We start from the raw sequence: 10,042 nt of genomic DNA on the forward strand, positions 1-10,042 counted from the left end.
CCCCACACCCCAATTGCTGATTTGGTTTTAGTTATTTTTTGTTCAACTTAATTCCACATGCCCTCCTGGAGATGTGCCAGTTATTATTATATTTGAATTGCTTGAACCAAAGAAGGAAAAACACGTAAACGTGTATATAGAGTGGATAAATTATTCAAGGAGGCGGGTTCTCATTAAAGCATCAGTATTCTAGTGGAGTTCCTAACTGCTTGCCATTTGCCAATCGATGAAGATGACCTAATTAATACATCTATCTTAATTTTGTATGTACCATCTACTTATGTAGGATGTGTCTGTGGGCCTTGTAACTAAAGGCGCTCGTGGGTTCAACGCTAAGACCTACCCAAAAGGCAGAATCGGTTCAGTTGACCAAACCACCCAATTAAAAGTCGTGCCTGTTCACACTATCTCTATCTGAGAGACAGAAGTTGACCTACCACTCATTGTTGTCTTGTCGCTGACTTCCTTCACTATCGTCAGTCGCCACCCTTCACGTCACCTATTTAACTGAATTTCATCATCGCATCTCCACTCCCACTTGTCAACCCATTCCATTAAACAACCATTGCTTCTGAATTCCAACGTCTGGATTCCCTAACCTTCCCTATTCACCCATTTTGTTTACTCTCTGCAATTTGGAATTGGAGGCATAACAATGTCAACTACTTATTACCTACCCAAGAAAAAATTAAAAAAAAAAAAAAAAACCTTTGAGACTTTTTTATGATTCAGGGCTTTAAGTGATGAATTGAGAAAACTAACTCCAAAGCCAAAACCAGATTTGATAAAGAGATAGATGGGTTTTGATGATAAGAATAGACGTAGACCCCATAAAATCTTTAGTTGGTCCAATTCATCCTTTCTCTTCACCAACAAAAGTTGATCTTCCTAAGAACAACCCAGTCAGATCTCAGATGGTAACAAACTTACAAATTAGGATCTGAGGATTTCTACTAAACAATAGTAGATTAGGGGCCTTTGTTGGGCTTGAGCCCCCACCCAAATCTTATCCAGAAGCACCTTAATTGGGCTAAACTCGTCAACTCGGTCTTGGCTTTGGGTTATAACTTATAAGATATTCCAAATTCCCCGACTCCAAATAGACGAAAATAGAGTGGAATGTAGAGAATAGGAGCTCTATAGATTGACTTGAGCTCACTACCATTTAGATTATGGAATGAGAAGTTGATCTGCCACCGACGACTTTCTTTCAAAGTCTTCGCCCATCACTTCAGATCGAGAAATCGGCCCTCCCCCCGCCTCCACCACTGCTCGCCGTCTGGGGCCGTTGCTTCGTCGAGGAGGATTAAACCATGGAGGCTTTGAGACCCAAAGAAAATTAATTGGGGAAAGATGGGTTTACTAAAATAGATTTTAAAAAGGAGAAAAGAAAAGAAGAGAGAGAGATGGCCTGATCGATTTATACTATATTTTTATATCGTTGAAGAGAATTTTGATTGAATGAAACAAATTCTCGTAATTGATATTGTTTCTAGATAAAACGTTATCACATTTACAGTCAATATCAGATCCTATCCTACCACTAATATCATTAACAGAGTAATTCATAGAATCCTCATTGACGCCAGAGCTTCCATAAAAATTGAGCTCTTCGTCGCTAACTGCAAATGACCCATTAACCGTTGTGGGTTCATCGGCTGGGGTCATACTCTGGTCCCGGCTCAAGGAATTATCTTGTTCTACCTCCTGGAAGCAGTTGTTAGTTGTGGTGGTGCTGTTGCTTCTGACTGTGATCCAACTATTGTCCCAGCTCCAGTCGGGTAGCCTTGGAGATGACGATGATGAAATGTTCCCACATAACTGCTGGATCCTCTCAGCTGGAGAATTCAGAGAGCGAAGGCTCCGGGGTGTTTCCGGCTCCTCGAGTGAGTCCCAGAAGGCTTGATCCAATATACTCGTTGGAGATTTGGAAGCAGAGTCCTGGGTTTGGTTGAGACCGGAACTGGGTTCATCCACAAACGGATGTTTAAGAAGTTGACTAATCGTCCACCGGTCTTTTGGATCTCTCCTTAGACACTTGCTTAAGAAATCCTTTGCTTGATCGGACAGGCAATTCGGCAATTCCGGCGTATCTTCCGTAAACGCAATTCGGTAAAGGGCAGAGACCGGGTCGGAAGCGTCCGACCACGGGAGACGTCCGGTGGCCATCTCAATCACCGTACACCCAAGAGCCCAGACGTCGGCAGGGAACCCCTGTTCATCCCCACGAGCGACTTCAGGTGCCATGAAGACCGGCGTCCCGGCAATGGACATCGATTCAAACACCTGATCGACCCATCTGGCGCAACCCAAGTCTGCAATCTTGGCACCATCCTTTCCAATTAGAACATTCCGACCCTTAATGTCGCAATGGACCAAACCACTGGTGTGAAGATAATGTATCCCCCCCAGAATCTGGCGTAAATGCAATCGAATTGCAGATTCGTCGAGCCGGCCGCCTTGCTTCTGAATTGCATCCGTAAGTGAGCCACCGGGTACGTACTCCATGAATAAGTTGTACAAAAGCTGACCATTTTCGGAGGTGATGTCGCATCCTCTATACCCAACAATACGAGAACATCTGATAGAAGAAAGAATTCTCTGCTCCCTCTGCAAGAACTCAGACCGCGAGAGGTCGACGGACTTAACAGCAAAGATCTCCGTCTCCCCGGACCGAACAGCTGTAGCGAGAGAGACCGTGGCCGACGACCCACGACCGAGGGTGCGGCCTCTTGTCCAGTCCATGAGAGATGGGGGAGCAGAGAGAGAGGGAGAGAAAGAAGGGAGGAGTGTGAGTTGGATTGTGGTTGGATTTGTTGGCTGGGTAGCTCTTATATATATACAAAGGAAGATGAAATTGAAAGGTAAGACGACACACGACACGACTCTTTTCTCTTTTTCTCTTTACATTTGAAAAAAAAAAAAAAAAAAAGAAAGGGATTAATATGACGAAGATGATCTGTTTCTTATAAATTTTTGGTTGGTTGGAGAGTGGAGAGAGGAGGTTCTTTGGTTTCTTTTCTAAGTATTCCTGTGATTTGCTCTAAAGAAAAGGGAGAAGGGCGGCCATTTTTCTTCTCTCCCTCTCTTTATCACAGTGAGCCACGTGGAAAAGAAAATAGCGTTGACAGCTTTGGCCGACTCCGACTGGACGGCGGTTGCTTGGCTTAGAATGATGCCACCCACATGAAGACACGTGAGCACGTGCCAAGATTTCTGGGGAGAAATTTGGACAACTGCAATCTCTGATGATTCATGATTTGGCAAGTTAGCTTCAGATACGATGGATTTGGATATTCTTAACTTTGGAATTAGATTTTAGACTTCAGTTTAGGTTAGATGCCTCTCCTCTCCTATTCTTCTTACCTCAACAATGGATCAGTGGACTTTGAAATAAGGCAAAATGGCATATAGTCAAATTGGGGTGGAGTGGAACATCAAAATACGGTTGAATTTGGGCAGTTCCTGTCAAATCTCAAGTCTTTGGATTAAGAAAATAGAGTTGCCCACAGAGTAATAACAGATAATCCGGTTCAGTATAGAAGATTTGAATCAATACCTTATACCTATACCTAGGGCTCCAACTCTGAGTTTTTTTTTTTTTTTTTTTTTTTTCTTTTAGAGCTGGATGAAATTGATTCTGAGGATGTTTTGGGTCAAATTGATTCCAATTTCCAAGTTGCAATAGAAAAAGCGAATGGTCAGTAGGGTGGGAAACGATGAAATACAAAGATTGAAGAACTTAGGTAGCAGCTAATACTGAATAATTATATTAATATTAGTTGAGAAAATATTTTACATTGGGAATATGGGCGGCCAGGGGGGGTGGTGATAATTAAAGAGGTAGGCAGGCGTGGGAGTTGGTTTTGGGAGGAAGTTAAAAGGCTTAAAGAGGGAGAAGAATGAAAGCAAAGGCAAGTAATGAGAAAAAGGTAAACCACAGACTTTGTTTACCGACCAAACACTCCCACTTCTCTATTCCGAAAATCACACACACAGGAGTGGGGGACAAACCAAACAGGTGGAATTTGGTTGTAAAGGAAAGCAAAGGCCAACCCAATTCACATTTGAAACAAATATGACTTATACCTTTTTCAATTTTAATGAATCCAATGTCACTCCATTGAATCAAGGTTCTAAATATCGGTGTATCGGTTTGCATCGGTGTTTTCTTTTTGTGTTTTATTTATTTATTTTTTTTAAATCGATTCAGAAGGGTTGATTTAAGTCTTGGTTACTCTTTGAATCATAGCCTGACCCAATACATCCCTGTAAGGATACATCAAAAAGGCACCAATACAATACGTATTAACGATATTTTAAACTTTACATAGAATTAGTAATTTATTATTCATCTATTGGAGGAGGGATTGCCTTGGAGTGTGGGTCTTATGGAAACAATATTTTCTTTGGATAAGTTCTTTTGGCAATTTCTAGAAAGTGAGTAATGTTATAAGTTAATTATCTGTGCAGGGGAGAAATCGACCTAACTATATAAGACTAGAATGTTCCCATGCAGAAAAAAAAAAAAAAAAAAATTGATCCATTAGAAAATATGCTCATTTATCCATATAGCAGGAAGATCATGGATAATGAAGGATAACGTTTTTCTAGGTTAGATAAATGCATTTATTCAATCTGAATATCAGCCTATGATGTTTTTAAAATTAAAAAAATAAAAATAATACTCAAAAATTATTATCTGAGTCAAATGATTCAACAGTTTGTTGATCAATTCAACGATTTATTTTTTTATGAAATAAAAATTAGAACCAAATAAATAACCGATTCCGAGTTAAATGATTCAACCACGCAGATCAAAATGGTTTTAAAACCATGGTCACTACTCACGATGTGTACATGCATAGAGCGTAGATGATGCGTTGCTTGGAAGGAAGACCATGCCAATCATTTATAAGGTAGCTTGACTCCCACGAGAAATGGCGGGTGGGAGCCACAGCCAACGGTTCTTTTGCTTGTCAAGTTTGATTCAATAAAGGGTAGTAGAGAATATAAAGATAAGATGATGATGATGAATTGATGATGGATGATGCCTTTTGTGTTTACGCTTAGAATCAGCCACATAAAAAAAGAAAAGAAAACAAGGAAACCAAGGAAAGCAGGAAACACGTTTCCTACGTTGTAGAGTTTGGAATGATGGTTGGACCTGGCAACGCACCTGAACCTTCTCCACTCAAGGCAAACGTTTTTCTTTTTCGTTTTTTTAACCGTCCAGCTAGGCAGGGCTACCAATGAATCGGGCTGAGCTCAATGGACTCTAATTGATTGGGCCAGTTTTGGTTCGGATACATTATTTCTTGTCAGGTCGATTCCTGTCCTTTCTAAACTTGAACGTGACCCAGACCCAATCCGTTGACTGCACTAGACAGAAACGTTTTTAATGGCAATAAAATGGATGTTTGAGCTAGACTAACCTGAACCCAACCCAAGTGTTGGATTGTTTGAGTTGGAAGATTGGGCCAGAGTTAGGATGAGGTTTGGGAAATGCATACCCAATATAAAGTTGGGTTGGGTTGATATCTTACTTCCTGGGCGACCCAACCCAATTCGAATCTGATGCATAATGAGGATACAGTGTGAGAAAAATGGCATACAGCACTTGAAGGAAATTCCAGCCATCCGTCTGATCCAGATAGACTTTGATGGGCCGCCACTTGATGAGCTGCTCAGTTGGTCTCTCTTCTAACAAAACCAAATATATATATATATATAGTCTTGTTGTTCACACCATCTACTATCTTGCATGCAAGGTTTTTAAAATTGAACGGGACAACAAAGTGCTCAGAGTTCTAATTCCTGGGTCGAATGATCTGACTGTTCAAACCAAATGGATGATTTGCTTTGACAAAAAAAAAATAATAATAATAATAATAAATGACCAAAAACCATTCACCTGCCTAGATCAGCAGTTTGTTGATCAAATCAAAAGTTTTTGGCCAAAATGATGGTTTTGGGGTAAAATGGAACTGGCCAGGTAACCAATTGGTCCGATTCCCATTTTTTCTGATTCGACCATCTGGTCCGATTCAATTTTGAAAATCACGATTGCATCAAAAGTTGGATTTCCGCTTCAGAGTTGCTGATTTAGGGTCAAAAGGTTGATAAAACCTTCACAAGCAACTTCAACTTCAAAATAAGAGATTAAAACCTTCCACAAAATGGCATACCCTCCAGGATATCTCTTGCTTATTCAGTTACTAGTGATGAAGCTGCCTTAACCTGTCCTCACTTTACTGCTATAAACGACCATCCTGGTTCTAATGACTATTCCTCCACATAAAAGAGAAAAAAAAAAAAGAGTCGAGAGTTGAATACATCTTCTCTTGACTGAACCTGTCAGCATCATAAACATTTTGTAAAGCATGCGAAAAAATAAAAGTTGAAATTTTGATTTAGCCTTCCAAAGCAGCCATGATAATTCTGTCATATACCTAGAAATGTTCAATGTTACAGTTCTTTTCCCAATGCATGATTCTAAAACTAGATTTTAACGCATTCTTCCGAGTATGCACAATTGACATAAGTAGATGTAAGAGTGTATCTGCAATTATGCATGTGGCTACAAATTTTGTAAGTTTAATCTAAACTCAAACTAAGGGAAACATTAAGGTTATGTTTGGTTTGAAAGAAAATTTAAGGAAAGGAAGGAAAAGGTAAGGAAATTTATACAAGGTTTGTAAAGGTTTTCTTATCTTTCCTTACTTTTTATTTCAAACCAAACATAGCCTAAGTGTATCAAAAAGACAAATTTAAGAAATGTATCAAAATACATTTTAGATGTGCATGGATATGGACCAAAAATTAAATCATAAATATACATTAATAACATTAAATATAGAGACTAAATGAGCTATATATACATAGAAATCACATCCTTTAGTGATTTTTATGAAAAAGAATGTCATAACCAACATATAGAAACATAATGGTATTCTCTAATAAGGTTATAACTGCAAACCATAAGCTTAACAATTATTTAATGAAACATTTTTTTATAATTCTTTAAACAATTATTTATTTCTTATTCAAATAATTATTTTATTTTTATTACAAAATTTAAAAATAAAATGTAATAGAAAAATAATTTTATGGATGTAGTAGATCATCCATAGATTTACAACAAGGTAAATATTATGGTTAGATCACACCAAAAATTAGAAAAAAATAAATATTACAAAAAATAATAAATAAATATTTTACAATAAATTTCAATAGATCTATGAATTAAAAACTGGAAAAGAATTACTTTAAATTTGCAAAAAGTTTAAAAATAAATATTTTCATACTAAAATTAAAAAATATATATTTTATTAAAAATTACAAAAATAAAAAATAATAATTTAAAATTTTCAATAGATCTATGGATATGGTAGATCACCCATAGATCTATGATACAATTATTCTTCATGGGCATATTACACCAAAAATATAAAATTTTATTTTTTATAAATTTTCTTTAAAAATTAAACAAATCTATTTAAAGCACAAAAAGTATAGGGTTTTCAGCATAATAATAATAATTTTGCAAAAAGTTGAAAAAAAAATCTCAAAAATCTTGAGTTCTAGAGGTTGTTTTTGGGCTTTTTTAAAGATTTTACAATCAAAGAATGTGCAAGGATGATTTGACAAGTTTGGAAGAGAAATAAGGCTTTTGGAGAGAGTTAAAAGGTTTTTTTTTTCTCAAAAAATTTTAATTCGTTTTTTGTCTATAGAAAATCAAACTATATTGGCCAATACACCCCAATACAATTATGATACAATCCCGATACAGGTCTAATACACCTTAACGATCATGATACAGAGTCAGCATGATGAAAAGACACAAAATAAATGATTTTGTAGTATTTCCAGTACAACCCCTTAAAGATACAATACGTATTGACTTATACATTGCAAAATTTTGAACCTTACAATAAACCAGTGTTTTCAATTGACCAAGTTTATCATACCAGTGACGAGGTAACTTGTTCACAATTATGATTTGGAACAACATCCAATCCACCATATCACAGAAAACCATCGATTTTATCAACAACCCATTGATCCAAATGATTTGAACCATTAAACTGTTCAACGGGTTGTTGGGTTATTTCTATTATTTTGTTCATTTAAAACTTTTTCATTGTGTCGAATTGATCCATTGACTAAGATGGTTAAAGTATCCATCCCTTTAATTGGACGAAAAGCACTTCAGCCTCCAAGTCAACCTTTATCGTAGACTACATAACCATAGTTTTTAAAAACGAACTGCTGACCCAACCGGTAAGGGGTCCGGTTACCAATTTAAACAGTCCGATCGTTCGATTTGAATGGTCGGCCCATTCTGGCAAAAAATTATAAAAAAATTAGAAAAAATTAAAATTGCAAAATGATCAAAATTGTTCAAATGGGTCGAACGGTTAACCGGCCAGTTTAGTGGTTTGCTGACCAAAATCAACGGTTTTGAGGGAAAAAAACGGTTTTGGAATTTTTCTGATCCGGTCCGGTTTTGAAAACAATGACATAAGCACCAACCCCACACAGACCAAAATTATATTGTTCTACCTAACTTTGACCAAAATTATATTGTTCTAACCTAACCCAGGTTGCACCCCTATTGGCAACTTGTCAAAAAGAAAAACGCTTTCCAATTCCAAACTAGAGGTGCAAATTAGACTGGATTTAGTCCAATCCGATCCAGTTCAATGTGAGTCCATTTACAAATGGGCTAAACCCAATAAATCAAATCCAATTCAATCCATTAAGATGTAAATGAACTAAATTGGATCTAATCCAAACCAAATGAAATATAAAAAATATAACATATAAAAATTACAAAACTACAAGAAATCTGAAAATTACAAAAATAATCCTTTTGGCTTGAAAAAACACTTGTGTAAAAGTGCTTTCATAAAAATATTTTGATAAAAGTACTTTCATAAAAGTGTTTTTATAAAAGTACTTTCATATAAATATTTTTATAATACTTTCATAAAAGTGCTTTTGCAAAAGTACTTTTATAAAAGTATTTCCGTAGAAGTACTTTTATAAAAATGTTTTTGTATAAGTGCTTTATAAAAGTACTTTCATAAACGTTCTTTCATAAAAATGATTTTGTAAAAGTACTTCCATAAAAATTCTTTTGTAAAAGTGCTTAGGTATAAAATACTTTTGTAAAGTACTTATATTAAAGTGCTTTTATAAAAATGTTTTCATAAAAACACTTTTGTGAAAATACTTTCGTAACATAAAATTACTATTATAAAATACTTTCATAATAGTGATTTTATGCCGACTTCAGTTTTGATCAGTTCCAAATTGGACAAGAGTTTGACCTTATATTCGTATTATTGAAAATTTGACTTAAGTCCAATTCAAACCAATAAGATAGACCATCTAAATCCGATTTAATAAGATTTGAATTAAATTAAATCTAACCTAAAACCGACCAATTGACACCGTTATTTCCAAACCCAGATGGCCAGATAGACCAAAACCCCAAAAGCATAAAAAGGTGTGACAGATTTTGCTGATATGGCAATTGATTTTATTTTAAAAAACAAAACCAGTCATATTGCTGATATGCCAAATTGCTATGAACGATGAAATTAAGATAGCTTTCTAAGTACATACATGCCATCTTACCAATGATGTCTGCTGGTTTTGTTCTGGAACTGTTTTCTCTTGGTTGTATAGTTCGTTGGTTTTCTTTGTTTAATGAAATGCCAATTTCTATCAAAGACAAATACATATTTTAATTCTTCCACCATTTTTCATATCCGATCTTGTGTTTTGTCTTTTAGTGAATTAAGTTTTTTAACGAGTTTAACAATGGCTTAAGTGGCTGAACTTAATAATTATTATTTGAGGCTAAAATAATTGAATAAAATATTCAAGGTATTGGCAACAAGTCCAATTACAGGTTCACACCTACCTTATAAGCATTCACTAAAAACACACCAATAAGTCATTCAGTTCAGCCACTTCAGCCGTTATCAACGGTGTCGGCTCATAAAGCAGAAAAGGCAAAGACAAGACAGCA

General features: G+C 36.0%; 1 pseudogene across 1 annotated transcript; it reads right to left on the reverse strand.

Moving 5' to 3' along the window:
- Positions 1-1,407: 1,407 nt before the first annotated feature.
- LOC148878298 (mitogen-activated protein kinase kinase kinase 18 pseudogene) lies at positions 1,408-2,817 on the reverse strand (annotated as a pseudogene). Its single transcript, XR_016101486.1, has one exon. The product of XR_016101486.1 is annotated as a mitogen-activated protein kinase kinase kinase 18 pseudogene (transcript).
- Between the last annotated feature and the right edge of the window lie 7,225 nt (positions 2,818-10,042).

This window comes from Nelumbo lutea, chromosome 1, assembly GCF_056320005.1.
Source record: "Nelumbo lutea isolate HS-2025 chromosome 1, American lotus-T2T, whole genome shotgun sequence".
NCBI classification, from domain to species: Eukaryota; Viridiplantae; Streptophyta; class Magnoliopsida; order Proteales; family Nelumbonaceae; genus Nelumbo; species Nelumbo lutea.